Raw genomic sequence first — 22,302 nt, 5'->3', positions numbered from 1 at the left:
ACATTAGTATAAGCTTAGCAGAAAGAAGAAGACAGATGGATGATCTCAGGAAAAATATTGCAAATGAGTTAGCTGTTAAAGCCGGAATGGCTCAAATTACATGATTACATTTTGATGATTGGATTTAAACTTTGAAGTAGTGGGGCATGTTTTGCAGTTAAGAATTAAGTTGGAAGACCTAAAGCCCTTAAGTTCATAATTAAATACTTTAAGAATTATGTCTTCCCTTGAATTTATTCTTGTTCATACTTTTATGTTATTATGATAGATCATATTTTTGTTGAAACATTTCATATTTCATATGGCAAGGAAACACGGCCAAATATTTCATATTTGAAGTGAACACCATGTTTTTGATATGGAGATATTCTTATTTGTCTTATTCAACTTAAGTTATTTGGGTAATAATGATTTTCATAACTTAGAATTTATTAAAAAACCATTGACTATCCTTAGATTTTATTTAAAAATCACAACTTTGACACCCATGGTGAATATGACACTTTATGTAAATATTGGTTTCTAACAGAAACGATTCTGTTAAGTACGAACCATACATGTTTCTGTTTCTTTCAGGTTACAAAATCAATTTTTTTTTGCGATTACCATACAACATTTAAGATGCAGAATCACTCCAAAAAATAGAAATGCAAAAAAGTGTGCTAGCCCCAAAATCATGTTAAAAAAACAGAATCGTTACAGTACAGAGCCTAACTAATTTCAAAGAAATTGTTTCTAAAACAAAAGAAAATCAAATAAAAAGATTTTTTTTCCCTAAGTCCATCGTGCAACTGCATCATGAAGTTCACTGCCACTTTATAAGAAGTTGAGCTTAGGGTTTGATTTGAACGAAATATGAGAGAACCAGTATTCAACTTAAGAAAATTTATAAGGATCAGTAGTTCTCATTACCATTGTATTTGGAGCAACTTGGGCATTTGTATGTAATGAGTAACCATGATGGTATTGTCGTGTTGTTTGCTGTGGGCTAATTAGTCCAATTGTACAACAAGGGGCATAATGATGAACATTAATATTATCAACAAAACGCATCTCAAAGGAGAGCAACCCAATGAGATCCCGCTCCTTTTTCCATGTTTTAATTTCTTTCTTTACTTCTGTAACAAACCCAAGATCTGTAACTAGTAACTTGAGAGAGTAAGAGAAGAAGAGAACAAAGACTGCAAGAGGGGAGCGGCAGAGTGTATTTTCCAATCCCCCCCACCATCAATATTTATTAACACCCAAAGTAGTACAATCAAACTAGGAAACTAAGTCCTTGTGCCACAAGCAAGATAAAATAGGAAGTCTATCCTAATTAGTAAGCAGAGATCTATCCTAACTAGGGAAAGAAATAAACTAAAGCAAGGAAATAAAACTCATCCACAATAGGAATACTCCCCATATCGTGGTATATATCTTAACACTCCCCCTCAAGCTGGAGTATACATATATCAAAAGAAAACTTCCAGCTTGGACCAACAAGAATAGAAAATTAAACATAACACCGGCCTTAAGTAGTAGTGGTAGACGCTGGAGAGCACAAAGAGAACTCCAATCATCAACATCATAAAGTCAGTAGCATCAAAGGCACTTCCCAAGGAAGGTAGGTAGTAGGTAAGGAAGTAGCGACAACAGGTTGCGGGGGTAAGCATATATAAACATCAGGTCGTTGAAGACCAAGTAGCAGCATCAGGTTACCTAGTATCAAGTAGCAGCATCAGGTGTCGGGGTAAGCAAGTAGTAGCATCGGGTGTCGGGGTAAGCAAGTACATCATCAGGGTGCCGAGGTACAAGTAGCAACATCAGGTTGCCAAGGTAAGCAAATAGCAGCATTAGGTGCCGAGGTAAGCAAGTAGCAGCATCGGGTGCGGGGGTAAGCTAATAGTAGCATCGGGTGCTGGGGTAAGCTAGTAGCATCGGGTGCCAAGGTAAGCAAGTAGCAGTATCAAGGTGCCAAGGTAACAAGTACTAGAATAAAGTAGTTAATATAAGAACTCCAATTGAATATATAATAATTCCAATCTCCCCCTCATGTGTAGCATTACACGTGGACATACAATGTCCAATAATTAGCATCTCAAAGGATGAGTAGTACATATAATCCCATAATCAAGAGCAAAAAATAATTTCCAATCTCCCTCGTACTACAACAAATTTTCTCCATGCAAGTACCAATTAGACCAGCACTCCACGCAAGTTCCCAACTTGTGAAAAAATATAGCACCCCAAATTGATGCGATCTAGGGATCCAAGACCCAAAATTAACTATTACGGGCCCACATTTGGTAAATATGTAATTAATCCTTGCAATCCTGGGATTGAAACGAATTATGAGCCCACCCAAGGGCAGTAAAACTCAATTATTATGAAGTAGTGGCAATTTGGTAATTAACCAGAATTTTTCATAGGGATAATTTGGTAGTCAAAGAGGCAATGGGATAGCAAGGGAATTTGAATTATTGTTTGGGGATAAACTAGTAAAGAAGGTTAATTAATGTACATGATACTGGAAATTAAAGAGACAAAAAAATAAAACCAAGTAATGGGAATAAAGTATGGCCAAAGGGTAAACTAAGGAAGCAAAACAAAGTGGGACACAAAGGGGATTATTAATTATTGAATAAGAGCAAACTTGGAAGGAAAAATAAGTCAATGGAAAGATGTAATAAGAGAAGAATAGGAGGGGCATTAATTATTGCAATAGGAATTAAGGGTTCTACCATTCCACGGATGAGGTATTCTTCAACCTCACGACAGCCAAAGGCCAGCGGAAAACTCGACCCAATTCAAGGTGAAAAAACTCACCCAACTGGGAAACAATCATCCTGAAATTCAGTGGTTAACATCCTTACACAAGGTCCTCTTGAAACCACAAAATCGTAGGCTCACAAGATGATCTAATAGAGGAATATAAATTCTGCAAGCAAGAACTGGCGGGAGATGAAGAACCAAATTGATAGTAGCAATCACAGCAGAAAATAATTCTGGAAGGTAGGCAAGCAGGAACCACATCAAGTAGAAATCGATTGGAAGAAGTGAAAAATCCCAGCAGCAAATATATTCAGCAGCGTACAACTCAGATTTGGAATCAGCACAATAGTCCGCAGGAGAGCAGCAAATTGACATCAATATTCCAGCAACTAATAATAAAATCGCAGCAGCAGATGGAGGCTTGGAGCAGAAAACGATAGCAGAACTCAGCAACCATGGGGATCAGTAGCAGTAGTGTTAGCAGCAGATAGGTTATTTATACAAATAATCTTCATGGAAACCCTAGTTCTTTTTCTCATCAGATGCAAAAGACCTTGGAACGACTCTCAAAACTGCTACTGGCTACAGCTCTGATGCCATGTAACAAACCCAAGATCTGTAACCAGTAACTTGAGAGAGTAAGAGAAGAGAGAGAGATTGAGAGAGAAGAAGAGAAGAGAGACTGCAAGAGGGGAGCAGCCAAGTGTATTTCCCAGGCCCCCTACCATCAATATTTATTAATACCCAAAGTAGTACAATCAAACCAGGAAACTAAGTCATTGTGCCACAAGCAATATAAAATAGGAAGTCTATCCTGATAGTAAGTAGAGATCTATCCTAACTAGGGAAAGAAATGAACTAACTAGGAAAAGAAATAAACTAAAGCAATGAAGTAAAACTCAGCCACAATAGGGAAACTCCCCCTATCGTGGTACATATCTTAACAACTTCTTCCTCTCCTGCCCATAAATCCAAGACAGTCTCTATTCCTAAATAACTATAAGAATTTTGCAAAGAGAGAAAAAATTATAAAACAAAATCCTAATAAAAGGATCAACTAGAGTCTCACAGCACTTCCCACACAACAAATATTTAGCAAAGGTGGTGCCATAGCTACAGGATTTGATTACATACCTTCAGGATGAGGCTCAGTCATGTGATGGGCATCACAGGTAAAGCTTCCACCAAGAAACTCTGCATAAATATTTGCACCCCTTTCCTATAGAATAAAGAAAAACAACAATTTTAAATAGAAATGCTCATAGCCACATGTAACAAATCCTCATAGGAATTTTGTTGTGCACTGACTAGTGACTACGAAAATGAATTGGTGACACTGTACCTTAGCATGCTCGAGTTCTTCTAAAAGCAGAACCCCAGCTCCTTCTCCCATAACAAATCCATCACGATTCTGGCAATGAACACATTACATTTTGTTTCAAAATACTATCCAAGTAACTGAAATGAAACACAAGAAGTAAAACACAAAACACTGAACTCAATACCCAAATTAGGTCGGTAAGGAAATATTTCCCTTGATCCATGGGTCTACAAAGAGTGCATTACCTATTTCAGGAACATGATGGATTCCTACAATGCAGGCCCCTGGCAAGGTTATCTCTTTTTATTATTTTCCCCGTCATTTCTAATTTGTTACAACATTAATTTAAATGGGAGAGAGATTGACACACAAATAGGGTAGATTGGCATCTTACATCCCAAGCCAATGGGGAGGAGGGGGAGGAGGGAGAGAGTGCACTTTAGTGGGTGTCGGTTCGTCATACAGGGGCCACATGGTAATTGAGGGGAGAGAGAGAGAGAAAAGAGTGTCAACAATTGTGAGAGGGCATGTACCGTGGGAGCATGCCCACCCTTTTCCCAAAATAAATTTATGTAGGTTTCTATTCTTTGGGTCTACGTTATTGTTTTTATACACAACCTGGACCTTAAATTACTAAAATTCTCATGAGATCGATCATTATAACCCAACCATTACGGTTATATTTAATGAACTAAAATATCTTTCCAATTAAAGAAATCATTATTTTTTCTGGGTCAATTATTCATATTTTGGCGCTGACACTCCGAAAACTTGTGAGCTGAAGCCGTTGTATAGTTGTAAAACAAAATGAGTTATCTTACAATATCCCAAGGGCGTGAAGCTTTAGTTGGATCACTGTTCCTTTCAGAAAGTGCTCTGCACGCCACAAAACCTCCCAAGCCTGCAGTAACAGTCATCAAAATAAAAAACAATCAGATGCTTTATGAGGTTGACAACTCCAGACACATCTAGAATAAGAAAGGAAGAAATTGATACCAATAGGTATGATTACTGCATCAGAGCCACCACAAAGCATCATATCCTGCAAGCATTCAACAAATTAACACCCCTCCCCAAACACGGAAAAAAGGGAGTAACAATGGTGAAACTCATTTTAATTAATGGGAAATGCTAGCAAAATATGCGCATATATGATGATGATGTGAATTCCTTCTGTACAGTGGGCTCACCGCTGCACTGGAATGGGAACCCCTGAATTGATTTGGGGCCCACTGTACAACTAGAATCCACAGTGTTGTCATATTATGCACAAGCTGGAGAAAGCACTCCCCTCACCTGACGTCATTATTAGATATTTTCTAATGAAAGGAAAAATATGAAGAATAAATAAAAAGAATAGCAAACAAAGTACAGTAGAGGGGTAGACAGATAGATATATATATAGAGAGAGAGAGAGGGGGGAGGGGGGAGGGGGGAGGGGGAGGCAGAGAGAATCGTAGCATAAAACATAGTGAATGACTAGGCAAACCAAAGTGAGGCACTTACAGCTTCACCTCTAATAATATGCTTAGCCGCATTCAGTATACAATAGTTGCTCGTTGCACAGGCAGTTGAAATTGAATAGTTTGGGCCCATCCATCCCTGCACTCAAATGATTAAATAAATAGCCGCAGATGATACATTTAAAATCTACAAATCCATCAAAGGTGCAACTTAATTTCCAGCAACTATAAAGTTAAGCTTACTATATCCATCGCAAGCATTGCAGAACCCATGTTTGTAGTAGCAAAAGGGACACAAAAGGGATTCATTTTCTTATATGAAACCCTCAAAGCTTCTAATCCATCATTAAACACCTGGTCAAAGTACAAACAATTAGAGGGAATAAGTGATGGAGAAAAAATTGCGGAAGAAATCACAAGCCAACTAATGTAGAGTTTAATTGTACAGAACTTCACAAGGAAAAAAACAAATATTTAACATGCATGGCATCACTGTATTAGGCTCTGAACTTCATTTCGTCCTAGGAGATCTCTTAGGGAAGCTTTTTTATGTCACTAAGGTAAGTCAGGGAAATGAAACAAAGTACCAGTTTTACAATATTTCAAAATGAAGCACCAACTATAGATACAACTACTGTCAAATGTCTGGGTAATAAAAGAGGCCTGATGTTGGTTTACTCTTCTATATAAGCATCAAAAAAGTGGAAAGTAAGCCTAAGGTTTCTATTACAATTTATAAAAGGAAGCAGAAGCCCTTTGGCAATCATATATACCAGACTTGTTCAAGGGCATTATCCATCGTTAAAAGTAAAAACTCGAAAGGGTTAACATTATTCATTTCAAAGGATGGGCACCTTGAAGCAAAAAAAATGCCAAAGGGTTAGAATAAACACCAATCCACCCCTCACGGGACTTGTACCAGATTACAGCCCTTGGTTAGTAAACCCAATTAATCATACTGATGACTTAGAAGTTACCTTCATACCACCCATTGCTGAGCCAATTAAAACCCCGCATTTATCTTTTCTCAACTCACGCATGACGTCTTCAGTAATCCCTCCATCCTCCAAAGCTTTCTTGCCAGCAGTTAGCATGTAAATCATAAACTTGTCTGCCCTTTTAGACAGTTTAGGTGCAACCCATCCATCTGATGAGAAAGATTTGATTTCTCCGGCAATTCTCTATGACAATCGAAATGTATCAAAATCCAAGACAGGGCCAGGCTTATTGCTGTGGAAGAGAAGATCAGTAAGAAGATTTACCGTAGGAAACTGGGCACAGTCAAATGCCTCAATTTCACTTATGCCACTAACACCCTCAAGTAGATTATTATAAAAGATATCAGGATCATGACCAATTGGAGTCACCACACCCATTCCCGTCACAACTACCCTTCTTTGCGTTGTGAGAGGCTTTTTCTTTATGACTTCCTTTGCAGGTTGTACAGCTACAGCCATGGTCTTCCCTGCAACCAGAAGAAATTAACGACAAACCCTACCAAAAGAAATAGGCAAAAAAATAAACATGAACTAAGAAAACATATTGGGTGCATGATAACTTGTTTATTAATCTTAACCTTCCATTTGTGCAGCAATATTAAGGGATCCCTGTATCAACATGCCATCAAACTAGCAAAATGAGTATAGGTTTTCTGCAGCTATATTAAGGGATCTCTGTATCAACATGCCATCAAACTAGCAAAATGAGTATATGTAAGAGTTATAATAATTACTAATCATTTGCATAAATGAAACATCTTGGTAAGGGTAAAAGATACAACAAATGCTACTGAATTGAATTGCACAGTGGTAATAGTAGTAGAAGTTCATAGACGAAGCTAAATAGCCACACGGATGTCCTACGTTTTAAATTTGCGGGAAAGAAGATCAAAGCAAAGCACAACATAAGCAAACCTGAGCAGAAAGAAGAGAGAAGCTACTGAAAGGTGACTTATGCAAACTAATACCAAATGCACATAAAATGAAACAATAGAAAAACGGAGAAGTAATTAAAGCTTAGAAACTGATCACCTGAGTGGGCAGCACGATTCATCCGTCTCTGCCTTCGAGTGATCAGCTCATTCCTCGACCCAAACAGAGAAAACCCATTGTCACCAAAGAAGCCCAAAGAAGACAACCCCTTGGAGCTGTAATACTCCTGGCAAGGCTCGAACGCCAATAAGAACTCATGAGGCCTTGTAAACTCGATCCACAAAAGCCAGAGATCAAACCCCCCGGGAAATCGTGGCTACCAGAATTGCATTTAGATACAAGTCTCCTTCTGCGAGCCCTCCTACTCAATCGCTCCGGAGAATGAAAGAAAGAAGACTTGAACGAATGCTCTTTGTCGCAGGAAACTGACATGCAAGCAGCGACAAGCCATGTGCAGAGAGGAGAAGCAACAGAAGAAGAAGCCATTGAAGGACAGAGAGAAGAACCCAAACAAAGACGATAAACAGAACGGGAAACTAGAACGAGCTGAGAGAGACGGAGATTGAAGAGTTGGGAAGAATGCAATCTAGATTCTAGACCAAGAGAAAGGAGGCCACCTCCATCGATAAGAACAGATGCGGTTTCCTGGTTATCTGTAAACAAGTAGGTTCGTAAAAGTTGAATCTAAAGGAAACCCACGAGAGAAATCATTTAATTCATAGCTCTCATCGATCTTAAAGAGTGCAGGACGACGGGTATTCCCGAATCTGAGTCGTCCTTGCACAACGACGCCAAGTGCTCTCAAACTCTGAAAAGACACTAATAATACAGAAATACAAAAAATAAATACACGAAAAAAAGGAAAAGACTCTAATAATATACTCTCTCAAAAATCTAAATAAACTAATAAATCATATTATTATACTGCAAATACACCATTAAAGCTCTACCCAAAAAAAAAATCTTCTTCTTCAGAGAGAGAGAGAGAGAGAGAGAGAGAGATAGAGAGAGTGTGTGTGAGAATTAAAAACAGCAGAAAAAAATCAATCTCTGCCTTGTGGCTCCAGCCAGGATTTAAGAACGTGGATCCGGATTGGTCCATCCGGTACCATTATGAATCGGATCGGACTCGGATCAGAATCGGTGCCATAATTGTGATTTAGACTTTAATGCCTTAAACCCTAATTCCGTGCAGGGATCGAATAAACCGGACCAGTCAATCCGATCCCGAACCTTGAAATCTAGGAGATCCTTAGAATGTGCATGGTCCAAAACACCCTTATATGATGCTTATTCTTTTGAAAATTTAACAATGCCCTCTTATTATGGTCATATGGACCCATATGGATGACATTATTTTCTAAGCCCTCATTAATGCATTATGCGTTTACCCAAAAAAATAAATTGATGCATTACGTAGATTCATTTTTACAAAGCCTTTGTTAGAAAACCATCTCTACAAAAAAAAATTTATCAAAAACAATAATCCTTTATAAATTGACTCTCTTTTTTTGGACAATTTTGTCGTTCACTTCACTCTACCTCCACTTCTCTAATCAATGGTTTTACTTGATTTAGGACACCGATAACTAGTGAGATCACCACTACAACTTGCTTACCACAACTTGCTTCTTTCATTCTAATTTCCCAATGCATATTTATGCGTCAATCTCATCAAAGAGGATTGCATAAAGCTAGTAACTATGGAAGGAGGTGTTGATTGGGCCTATTGATAGGATAAAATTGTCCAAATCATAGAGGGTTAAAATTTTTTGGATAATTTTGTGGGACAAGTGTTTTTTGTCCAGAGTAGCCCCTGCCCCCATACACAGGAGGAGCACCGTGGTCATTGCACGCCCCTGTGTTTGTGTTGCAGGGCCGCTCTCAGACATAAATCTTTGTCCCGTTTTGTAATATTAATTTTTTTAATTTTAGATTTATTAATTAAAATAAAGATTAAATAATTAATGTGCACTCTATCTTGAAAGAGGAAAAATCAGATAAAAGTGAAAATCAATGCAATTTTATGGTGAGTAAGGGTGTCAATTTTTATTTTATTTTTTATGGTGATTGAGAGTGTCAATTGTAAATGGAAATTATTTTGAATCAATTAAAATTGATTAGGATCAATATATTAATTGATTTATTAAAAAAAAAAAAATTAGTTTTGGCATTCTATTTACGTTCTCAAGTGTTTTGTGATAGATTTATACTATATACGTAAATTCGTTTAATTTGTTTTTATTTCTTAATTCATAATTTGAGCTTAGCTATGGTCATTCAAACCTAACAAATGTGGAATTAGATCCTCTGTGGCTAACAGGACGTCTATTGTGCATCCAACGCTCATAAACACCTTGGACTCCTTCCTGAGCACTTCTGGCTATTGAATGCACTCCAAACACTCTATTGCGCCACAAAGGAATTCAATCCAAAAAATATAGGTTGATTTTCAATTAGCCAATAAATGTTAACTTGAATTGACAACTAAATTAACAGAAAAGTTTCTTTTATGATAAGACAAAGAAACTAAAATTGAAACAATCAAAAATGTCTGACTAGGGCTATTTAACCAGAATCATTTATTATTTGATTTCAATTTGATATTGCAACCATTTAATACAGTTTGATTCTAGTTTCCACCTTGAATCGAATCAAATTCAAACCAATTAACACACTTAGAACTGGCCCTTCTCTACTCAGTCACCCTTCTTCTATTTCATGACACATCGCTAAGTCCTTAATTCGGTTTTAGGAATTCATGGATCCACCATATCGGTGTCAGATATGATCAATATTGATGCTTGTTTGGTATAGATCAGTCAAATATGATTATTACATATCAGTATCGACAGCAACTATACCATCACCTATATCGTGAACTAAATCTATGGTCCTTCTACTAAATCCTTGGCGGTCACTCTTTAATCCTATTAACCAATCATTCTTAAGTCGCCATAAATTTATAGTTTAAAGGTTTAAGCAATATGGATTACCAACCCAAACGACAAATTGCCTTGCCAAAGGCACACAAGAAAGAGAGGAACCCACTAAGAAATTTCTCTTTTTTTTTTCCTTATTTTTTTTATTATGGGTAAGCTGCTAAAAGACTTTGTTCCCACATGTTTAGCGTTGCTCTAATGCCCAATATAGTTTGGATCTGGATGGGGTCAATTGGGGCTAAGCGAAGTATTTCCGGCTCACCAACCCACCCACGTTGTCTAGAATACAAACTTATGGTTGAATGACAGTGATTGGAGTCAAGTGGAATATAAAGGTATCTAGGGGTCTTCGTGTCAATACAAAATACCATTAGATTCCTTTTCTCCTCATTAATATGATAAGGTAAGATATCTGGTCTCGGTTGGATTTTGGTTTTAGATCCCTTTTCTCCTCATTAATATGATCAGGTAAGACATCTGATACAATGCAAGAAAAACATTTTTAGTTCTCTCACGGGTAGCATTAGTTTCTCTCATGTGGTTGTATTAAAAAATCTTTGTTGCTATACCATTAGGTTTAAGGACTTATGCCTTTTTAGTTCCCTCAATATATAATTTGGTGGATTCCTTTATAACTTATCCCTCCCTTCTTAAGCGGGACAAATGTTGGCTATAACGTTCTATTTTATTTGGATATTCAAGAATGACCGATGCCTATTCAAAATATTAATTCGATCATTAATAGATTATCCAATTAATTAATCGATGTTACTTTGATCTTAAGCTATTCTATCCTTCATCGGGTCTATATGGGAGACCTATCACTAATTCTTTTTATTATGTTGTCCTTTTCTATTGGGGATTACTAGGGATCATCACATGTATTGTACTAATTAATTCATTTTGATGTTGTTATATTAAAAAACAAAGTAGAGATATTATCTCTATTGATCATTTTACCAAACAAATAATCTCTATTGACTATCAATGGGCCTCTAAGGCTATATTAGAAAAGTTTAATATAATAATATTATATGTTGTTTATAAACACCTTTACAACTAATTATTTTTTTTTCTTGATTAAATTTAATTTTCTATTTCATTAAATAAAAAATTTGGTCTTGTCAATTCCCTTGACCTAACCCTTTGAAATTGATCACTTAAACATTGGGAAGTTTAAATATGTGGCATGGGCAGATCATTTAAACTTATTTCATACTTATTTCCATTGCAACAAGCCTTATTGATTTGACGGAAACATCTCACATAAGATGGTCTCATTCACATTATTGATAGAATAAGGGATGGATAAAGATCAAACATAGATTTTGATGATTGGTATTTTATAATGTTAGATGTATTAAATGTGAAGGGAAGAATTCTATGTCCGAGAGCATAGGTCTTGTACCAATGTGGGTCCAATGAGAGCATACATAGAAGCATCACAAATGTGGATGTTTTCACCTTTTATTGGGTATGGGCCTATCACCCCCTCCCCCCTTTTGCATGTTGGACGCAGCTCTTACACTATCATAACTTAGGTCTTGTATAACTTTGAATAGAATTGATTGAATGATAAGATCCATGCAGCTAGATAGATTTGAGTATTTCATTTAGTGACTTTATTGTTCAAGACTGGTCTTGTTAATACCCTTGACCAAACCTGTTGAACTTGATCATGAACATTGGGAAGTTTGATAGTTGCCATGGGTAGATCATTCAAACGACTTTTCCATATAAACTCTAACACGTGAATTAGATCCAAATTAAACTCAACAAAACCTCTTACCGACTAATTGAGATTGACTACACAAATCCTATTTTTTAACTGAATGTCACTGATTATGAAAATACTTTTTTAAGTCATTTTATGCAGGAAAATATCAGATTTAATAAGAAAAATAAATAAATAAAATTATTCACTTGTGGCACACCTTTTAGTGCTTTTTATTCTTATTTTGAGTGTTATAAAATATTTCTAAAATCTCTACTTCACCCAATAACTCAACATTTTGATCTAAAAGTTACATCGGAAGATTTTTTTTTTTTTTAATAGAAAAGATTAAAACAAAAAAAAAAAAAAGTTGCCTAAATGTTGGTCCCAAACACATTCTAGCGAGCATTCCATAAACAATTAATAGAAAGCATTTTGATAGATTCTAATATTTTTCTTCTTCTTCTTCTTCTTCTTCTTCTTTTTTATAAAGAAAAAATTTACTGATTGTGATAAACATGCATACAGTTATTAGTTTCAAACTCACAAAGCCTGAGAAACCGGGGAATGAAATATGGTAAACTGTCACACACGATAGGCAAGGCATCTGCAAGACAAAATTTCAATCCATGTGATCTAGGCATATTGAAGAATAGGGTAGAGGTGTCAAAAAGTTGGCTTGCACTTGTCAACTTGACAAAAACCAACTAGTTTGAAACCTAAGACCAGCCCAATTAATTGCTAAAAATATCAGGCTAAAGCACTGATTGATTAATAATTCGGTGCTTCCAGTACAAGATAGTGGACCAAATATTGTGACCGATAAACAACCTTTTATTTCCCATTTAAGACTATTTAGCCCAATTATAGTTTGTTTTGTGGAATGTTTAAGGACCATTTATAATCTGATTAGTCAAATAGGACATTTAAAGCTCGATTATAGTATGATTATCTCTATTACCTTGAGTAAGGTTATGGTTCCGACTGAACGCATAGAATCATGTCAATTACTTAGACAGGCGAAAACAATGTAAAACCTTAAATTGGTGGAGACCAATAAGGCTCAAAAAGTTAACACCCCTTGGTTGAAAGATCTATAATACATAGCTAACTATGTAATCAATTTTATTTGAAGGTTTGGCTACATAAATCCTATATCACCATTCAATTCTATGTAAAAACTAGGACCGAATTTTCCTATGATCATGATTAGCGGGCATCAATTCACCGTGGTCCCTTGAAAATGCACAATAAACGGGGTACATAAGGGGAAAAGGGGGTCACATCTAGGAGTGAAGAAAAAACTTTGTCCTAAAACTATGACTTATTTCTATACCCACCTAAGATGCATTATATTATCTTTACCTCTGCTCCCATATATTTCTATTGTAAATGTCAATAAGCCCCATACCGCATTAAATATCTTCCATTGAAGTCATTATTAATTTCCTACCCAAAAAAAAATTATATATTATTAAATGATTACCAAAAAAAGTCATTCTTAAATTTTACCATAAACCAAGTTATTCTTAAATATATGATATACCCAAAAATAAAATATAAATGCCATTCTCAAATGATCATAAATTTTTGTTCCATTTATTACTCCAAACTTAAAATTGGGAATAAATTCACAATCCTAAAAAATAAAAAATAAAATAAATGGTCGAAAATGAAATTAGATGGTCACAGTCTCACAGACCAATAGCAATGCCAAACTTCATTCTATAATGGATGGCCAAAAATGAAATTAAATGGTCACTAACCAACGGGCCATTCTATAACTGATCAAAGAGGTTCCATATATTTTTGTTGGTATTGAAAGAGGTTCCGTATGTTTATTTTAACTAAAAGGAAAACAACTATGTCATTATGGTGGAGGAAATTCCTAGATTAAATCAGGTGTAAAAAGACTACATTGCATTTGTTGTACGCTTTAAATGCTTCAGTACGCCTTCCACTGGCTCGTACATCTAAAGTTTTCTACACTAGACCGATAGAGTTATTGAGCCCTTAATTAAAATCAGTGAGATGATTCTATGAGCAAATAGCATAAAAAGCGCACCAATGAGGACTGAGAAAGCGGTTTCATGAATAAGGGGGCAAAGAGATCATTTCATATGAGGAGAGAGATAGAAAGAGAGGATGATAGTGTTCCTCCACTGTTTTAGGTAAGGAGGTAAGGGTGTCAAAGTTCAGCCTGAATTGGTCAGGCTGACCTAAACCAATTGGTCCAGCCCGAATTAGAGCCTTATTGCTTTGTTTCAGGTTGGATTTGTATAGAATTGGAAGAAATCGAAGCCAAACAAAATTATCCAAATTCACCAATCCAAACCAAAAGAGCGAACCAAACCTGATAAAACTGAGACAAGACTAATGGTAACCCGATAAGAAATCAAAAACCTGAAAAAAAAAAAAAAAAAAACCTATTGAGTAGTTCCTTGTGTATACATGTATAACTGAAATTAGACTAGGATGATCCTAATATTAGTCTGACTAAAAACTGAATAAGATCACGGACTGAAACTAAATCCAAAAGTTCCTTCGTAATTTGGTTTCAGATTGGCTTAGAAACAGCCCAATCAATCCTAACCCATGGGTTGATACCCTTGGTTTTAGGAATCGCCATCTGATCGGCCAATTCATATTAGTACTGGCCATGACCACCGATATGATACAAATATAAACATTTTTATATATAAAAAAAATGATGCTTTGATCTAGAATCTGACTGATACATCCTAATACCACGGATACAATACATATCAATATCAGTGGTGATCAATACCCATGAACTAAATCCATGGTTTCCTCCGCTTTCCTTGGAGAACCTCTTCCCTTAAAATCAAAGGCCAGTGTTTCATTTAAAGTGACTTTGATTTCAGGATGATAAATTATGATTCATGTCATACTTATACCTAAACGGTCAAACCCAACAAAAGAGAAAATACAAATACGAAGCATCCATAAACGTAACATAGTACATTCTGTACTTGGAGATTTATTGGTACAAAATAGAGTCATGGAGCTCATCAAGCCATTCATCAATTACAAGTTAGACCCCATTTTTGGTATCAATTTATTTTGTATTTTTGGAACCCTTGGAAGATTCGAGTATTCCAAGGTAGGAATCAGTAAAATCCCATTGGAAGTCAATGTTAGCTTACCAATTCGAAAGTTCCTAACTTCTCAATTTTCTAATCAACTTGACAAAATAATGATAATAATATATAAATGTAAGAGGTTTGTTGGTTGGTGGACCATGTAATTTAGAGGTGAAATAGAAAGAAAACACAAAAATGAAGGTTTGTTTTGACATTTGTCTAATAAGAGGCAGAATTTATTCCATTTGAGTGGTTTGGTAGACCAATTTTTTTTTTTTTTTCCATATATAAATAACAAAGTGTTTCTACATTTTTTCTTTTTTTAAATAAAAACTTCTGTACATAGACTAACATTTCGGTTAATGTGCAAACAAGGTCTTAGTATATGGTACTAGTAGTTGTGTCAATTGATACCAATATCGACAATGATACAGATCGATGTATCAAGAATATTGAATCATTTTATTTGTTGATGATTTTGAAAACATCGATCCATATTAGTATCACCATTGATACGGATAAGTTTTGATTAATATGACTAATATGATATTTATACATAAATCCATGTGTGTAAAGATCTTTCCTTTAAAGTTCAAATTGACTACAAGGTGGAAAGATCCATCCTATGATTAAACAAATCAAAAATTAAATTAAAATCTTAATGCGATTTATTGAACCAAAGTTGTTGTTAGATCAAACACCAAGAAACACGAATAAAGGAAGACAATAGATCCATACGACACAGAGATTTAACGAGGTTCACACACCAAGGTGGTGTGCTATGTCCTCGGGCGAAGAAGAAGATGATTCACTCTGCAGAAGAGAGATTACACCCTAGCAGTGGCGAGGAAGAACTCGCCCTGAAACCCTAGCTTCGTGAAAACCCTAGAATACAATGACTTTCTCAACAAGCAACAGTACATTATATATATACTCCAAGCCCTCTGCTTTCATCACAGATCTCAGAAAATTTCCCATTCGGTTCGCCACCAAAATATGTCGGATCGAGTCAATCTTCAAAACGGGTCAAGAATTCGAGACAAACTTAACAAATCTCCACCTTGCCTTGAATTCTCCTCCAACAGATAAACAAATAGCTAATATCTTCATCTTCTCCAATAGCCCTCCAAAGAGCTGAACTCAAACATGACAAACACCAAGTAAGTTCAAGCAATGCTCAAACTTACCAACACAAAAAGGCTTAGTCAACATATCAGCTGGATTGTCTTCAGTACCAATCTTCAACACTTAGATATTACCTTGAGCAATTATCTCTTTTATGAAATGATACCGAACATCAATGTGCTTTGTCCTCTCATGATACATTGAATCTTTAGTCAAGTGAATAGCACTCTGGCTATCACAATGGACAACAGTCACCCCATGATCCATGCTGAGTTCTCCCAACAAACCTCTGAGCCAAATAGCTTCTTTAATTGCCTCAGTCACTGCCATATACTCTGCTTCAGTGGTAGATAATGCAACTGTAGCTTGTAAAGTAGCTTTCCAACTAACCGTACTTCCTCCAAGAGTAAATACATAGCCTGTGAGTGACCTTCTCTTGTCAAGATCACCTGCATAATCTGAATCAACATAACCAGATAAACTATCACCATTCCTCCCAAACTCCAAACAAACACCATAGGTCCCTTTCAAGTACCTAAGTATCCACTTCACTGCTTCCCAATGAGCTTTACCTGGACATGACAAATATCTGCTCACCACACTGACAGCTTGTGAAATATCAGGACGAGTGCAAACCATAGCATACATAACGGAGCCAACTGCACTAGAGTATGGAACACGTGACATGTACTCCACCTCTTCATCTGTCTTAGGTGATAGAGCAGTTGAAAGTCTAAAATGAGATGCAAGAGGAGTAGTTACAGGTTTGGCATCTTTCATGCCAAAACGATTCAATACCTTCTCAGTGTACTTTTGTTGAGATAGCCACAGCTTCCCTGCTTTTCTATCCCTCTTGATCTCCATACCAAGGATCTTCCTTGCTGCCCCCAAATCTTTCATCTCAAATTCAGAATTTAATTGTTCCTTCAACCTATTGATCTCATTCCTATCTTTTGCTGCAATCAACATATCATCAACATAAAGCAACAAATATATGAATGACCCATCAGAGAGCTTTCTGAAATAAACACAACAGTCATATTGACACCTGGAGTATCCAAAACTAGCCATAACTGAATCAAACCTTTTATACCACTGTCTAGGAGACTGTTTCAAACCATATAGGGACTTCTTCAACAAGCATACATGGTCCTCCTTACCTTCAATAACAAACCCTTCAGGTTGATGCATATAAATCTGTTCTTCTAGTTCACCATGTAAGAATTTTGTTTTCACATCAAGTTGCTCCAACTCCAAATCATGCATAGCAACTAAAGCAAGTAGGACACGAATAGAACTATGCTTAACAACAGGTGAGAAAACATCATTAAAATCAATTCCTTGTACCTGACTGTAGCCCTTTGCAACCAAACGTGCCTTGTACCTAGCATCTTCAACACCTGAGGCAGATTCCTTCTTCTTGAAGACCCATTTGCAACCAACAATTTTCTTCCCTGTTCTTGGCTTCACAAGCTCCCAAGTCTGATTTTTATGAAGAGATTCAATCTCCTCATTCATGGCAATCAACCATTTTGTAGAATTAATTGAAGCAACAGCTTCAGAATATGTTGCAGGCTCACTATTTTCAATTGTATCTGCAACAGACAATGCATAAGCAACAAATTCAGCATGCCCATACTTTTGTGGTTGTCTAATATTCCTCCTTGGTCTATCCTTGGCAATGCTATACCGCTCTTCTTCTTGATTCTCTTGAGCATCATCTCCTTCAGTAAAAGTAGGCAACTGAACTAAAGTAGATTGTGCTTTGTTTGAAGATGAACTACCAATTTCAAACTCCACATTCTCTCTAGATTTTTCTTGACCTTCATCACAATGAATAGGAACTTCTTTCCTAGGATGCAACATAGCAGATTCATCAAAAGTAACATCTCTGCTAATAAGAAATTTTGGAGACTTTGGATCAGAACACCACAACCTGTCTCCTTTCACTCCAGATCCATACCCAAAAAAAATGCATTTCTTAGCCTTAGGTTCCAACTTCCCTTCATTTACATGTGCATAAGCAGGACATCAAATACTTTTAAATTTGAGTAGTCTGCAGGTTTACCTGACCAAACTTCTTCTGGAGTCTTGCACTCAATAGCTGTGCAAGGAGATCGATTCACCAACAAGGTTGTTGTGTTAACTGCTTATGCCCAGAACTCCTTGCCCAATCCTGCATTTGATAACATACACCTTGCATTTTCTAACAAGGTTCTATTCATACGCTCTGCCACTCCATTCTGCTGGAGTGTTTTAACAACTGTATGATGTCTTAAAATACATTCATTTTTGCAGAACTCATTAAAGTCACCTTCACAAAATTCTAGGCCATTATCGGTTCTCAACCTTTTAATTTGTTTCCCGGTCTGCTTCTCAAGCAAATTCTTCCACTGTTTGAAAGTGACAAATACTTTATTTTTGTGCTTTAAGAAATATACCCAAACCTTCCTAGAGAAATCGTCAATGAAAGTAAGCAAGTATCTTGCACCAGCCCCCTTTGAAGCAACCCTAGAGGGCCCCCATAGGTCTGAATGAATGTAGTCCAAAGTTTCTTTGGTCATATGAATAGCAGTACTGAAATTAACTCTTTTCTGCTTCCCAAACACACAATGCTCACAGAACTCCATTGCTCCTGTACTCTGACCACACAACAAGCCCCTTTTACTTAATGATGCCATCCCTCTTTCACTCATGTGGCCTAACCTCATGTGCCATAAATTTGTGACATCTGATTCAGACATAGATGATGAAGCTGCTGCAACGGACCCAGTGACTGTAGTACCCTGCAACCCATATAAACTGCCAACCTTGATTCCTTTCATCAATAAGAGAACACCCTTATTGACCTTCATGACTCCACATTCAGTTGTATACTTGCACCCATTTGAATAAAGAGTGCCTAAACTGATGAGATTCTTCTTCAAATCAGGGACATGCCTGACATTGGACAAGGTTCTGACAATGCCATCATACATCTTGATATTGATCGTTCTCATTCCAATAGTCTTACAAGAAGCATTATTTCCCATCAACACAACTCCACCTCGAACTGATTCGTATGTAGAGAACCATTCACGATTGGGACACATATAGTAGGAACAACCAGGGTCAATAATCCATTCATCTTGTGATCTAACTTTATCATCAGTCGCCAAAAGCATATTAGACTCACTCTCATCTTCAGCAATACTAGCTTCTGCAGAATCATCTCTTTTCTGTTGATTTTGAACACCACCACCTGCCTTCTGCTTATTTAAAAGCTTATAGCATTCAGATTTAATATGCCCCTTTTTCTTACAGTAATTGCAGGTTAAATTATTGTATTTAGATTTTGATCTAGCATTCTTTTTGTCACCATATGAACCCCTTTCATTCGTTCTCCCGCTAACTACCAAACCAACACCATCAGATTTATTGGTAATTGTCAACTCATCATCAATCTTCTGCTTACTTTACAGATTCGTTTTGACATCCTCAATAGAGATTGTCTCTCTACCATACATCATTGTATCCCTAACAATAATAGGGCCAAATCTTCATCGTCTATTTTAACATCTATCATTTTCAAATCAGTAACAATAGAATTGAACTCAGATATATGGGATTTAATAGAAGTACCTTCACCCATATGAAGAGTATACAGTTGTTGCTTCAATCTCAACCTATTGGTGAGGGATTTGGTGAGGTAGAGGTTCTCTAACTTCAACCATAACTCTGCAGCCGTTTTCTCTGAGAGAACTTCCTGTAGAACATCATTCGAAAGGCACAACTGAATAGCTGAAAGGGCTTTATCATCCAAATCGCTCCAATTATCATCAGACATAGTTGCAGGTTTCTTCGCCTTCCCAAATAGGGTTTTCTTCAAACCCTGCTGCGTGAGAACAACCATCATTCGAACCTGCCATAAACTAAAACTGATGTTGCCGTCAAACCTATCAATATCGTATTTCGTTGAAGCCATGAATCGAAGTAACCAATAGCTCTGATACCAGTTTGTTAGATCAAACACCAAGAAACACGAATAAATGGAGACAATAGATCCGTACGACACAGAGATTTAACGAGGTTCACACACCAGGGTGGTGTGCTACGTCCTCGGGCGAAGAAGAAGATGATTCACTATGCAAAAGAGAGATTACACCCTTGCAGCGGCGAGGAAGAACTCGCCCTGAAACCCTAGCTTCGTGAAAACCCTAGAATACAATGACTTTCTCAACAAGCAACAGTACATTATATATATACTCCAAATCACGGTTCGACCCATCGGGTCGTGGTCGATCCGGTCGAACCATACGCCCCCGCACCCCCATACGAGATCAGTGATGGGCTCCAGGCTTGGGCCGATTCTACTTCCATCACAGATCTCAGAAAATTTCCCATTCAGGTCGCCACCAAAATATGTCGGATCGGGTCAATCTTCAAAACGGGTCAAGAATTCGAGACAAACTTAACAGTTGCCCATGCTGAAAAAGTGAAACTATATATTAATTTTCAAAACATTACATATTTGTTGGGAATATTGTATTGATCTTGAACTTTCCAATTTGATAGATGATGATATATATGGTGCATTTATATATATATCACATCAAATTAATTGAGTTATATAATGAAAACTCAAAATATTCTCAAAGCCTACTGCGTACACTATGCCTCCTCACATTTTTAAGAAGAGAGAAACAATGATATAAAAACACAATGTGAAGGAGTGTGGCATATCCTGCTTGCTTAAATAACCTCTCCCATTATAATTATACGCAAAATATTATTATCAAAACTCAAAAGAGTTTGTTCTATACTAACTTTTGGTTTTTGTAGTGCATGTATGAAGGTATATTTATTCCCTTCTTCCATTATTTTGAAATTCCTTATACATCATGTTTTTTATTTTAATCTATCGTATGTGAATTATGATGTGATGCGAATTTTTTAGGATATAATATTTATTATTTTATAAAAATATTAAATAAATAAGAATAACTGTTTCATCGAGTAGATTGAAGTGTTTCACCTTCCTTATTCCGCAATTTGACACGTACCCATTTTCTTGGTTTGATTAATTTCCATTAGGTCATTTACAAATGATCATCGATTCTGTAACTTTATTGGCTTTAGAATATTGACTATTCATAAGCCTCATTGATGGCAATTTTACAAAATAAGGTATCATAACCCAATAATGTTATCAAAAGTCACAAAAACGTGGTCTCGATTACTTAAATATTTAGTTTTCTAGGCTTTTGATATTTTGAAATCGTGGTAGCTCACTTAAAAAATTATATTAATAAATTGTGGTGACATATAATGCTTCGTGACATTATGTATCATCATAACCTATAAGGCACTTAATTTACATAAAAAGTCTCCACGTGACAATTCAACATGTACAATTTTAGTGACATTTAACATAAGTTGAATATGAGAACACAAAATCAGTCAAATCACCACTAGAGGATAAAAAAAAAAAAAATCCTACTGAACCTTCATGAGAGTACCAAAAACTGTCCTCCCAAAGACACTTTCAAATAGTATGAGAGTACCAAAAAAGGCTTATTTAAATCAAAGGCCAGCGTTTCACAGAAATATATATATATATATATATATATCAAAGGCCAGCAACACAGGATTTGGTCCTTCTAAGTCAACGGTCAGCCATTGGGTTTCCAGATCGGCCCAACCCATATGGATTACTGGGTAGTGTTCGTGAATTGCCCATCCGGATTGGGCCTGGTTAGGTCAAATAGGCCAACAAAAGCATTAATAAGAGGCCCAAAGAATTTAATAAGGCAAAATCTGGACGTCCAACCCACAAGCATTTTAAACTCAGTAGGCCCATAACATATTAATTAGACTCATGTAGCTTTTTTTAAAAAGTAAAGATACAATTGCAATAATATGCATCCTTAATAAATAGTTTGTCATGCACTGCAGTTTAGAAGTTTTAT

At 36.3% G+C, this 22,302-nt stretch overlaps 1 protein-coding gene and 1 pseudogene across 1 annotated transcript in view; both read right to left on the bottom strand.

Moving 5' to 3' along the window:
• LOC122060477 (protein CLP1 homolog) overlaps positions 1-22,302 on the bottom strand; it is a 58,061-nt gene that overhangs the window by 8,509 nt on the left and 27,250 nt on the right. The window lies entirely within an intron of this gene.
• LOC122060478 lies at positions 3,866-8,458 on the bottom strand (annotated as a pseudogene).

This window comes from Macadamia integrifolia, chromosome 14, assembly GCF_013358625.1.
Source record: "Macadamia integrifolia cultivar HAES 741 chromosome 14, SCU_Mint_v3, whole genome shotgun sequence".
In the NCBI taxonomy this organism is placed as follows: Eukaryota; Viridiplantae; Streptophyta; class Magnoliopsida; order Proteales; family Proteaceae; genus Macadamia; species Macadamia integrifolia.
This window is presented reverse-complemented; position numbering and strand designations above follow the sequence as displayed.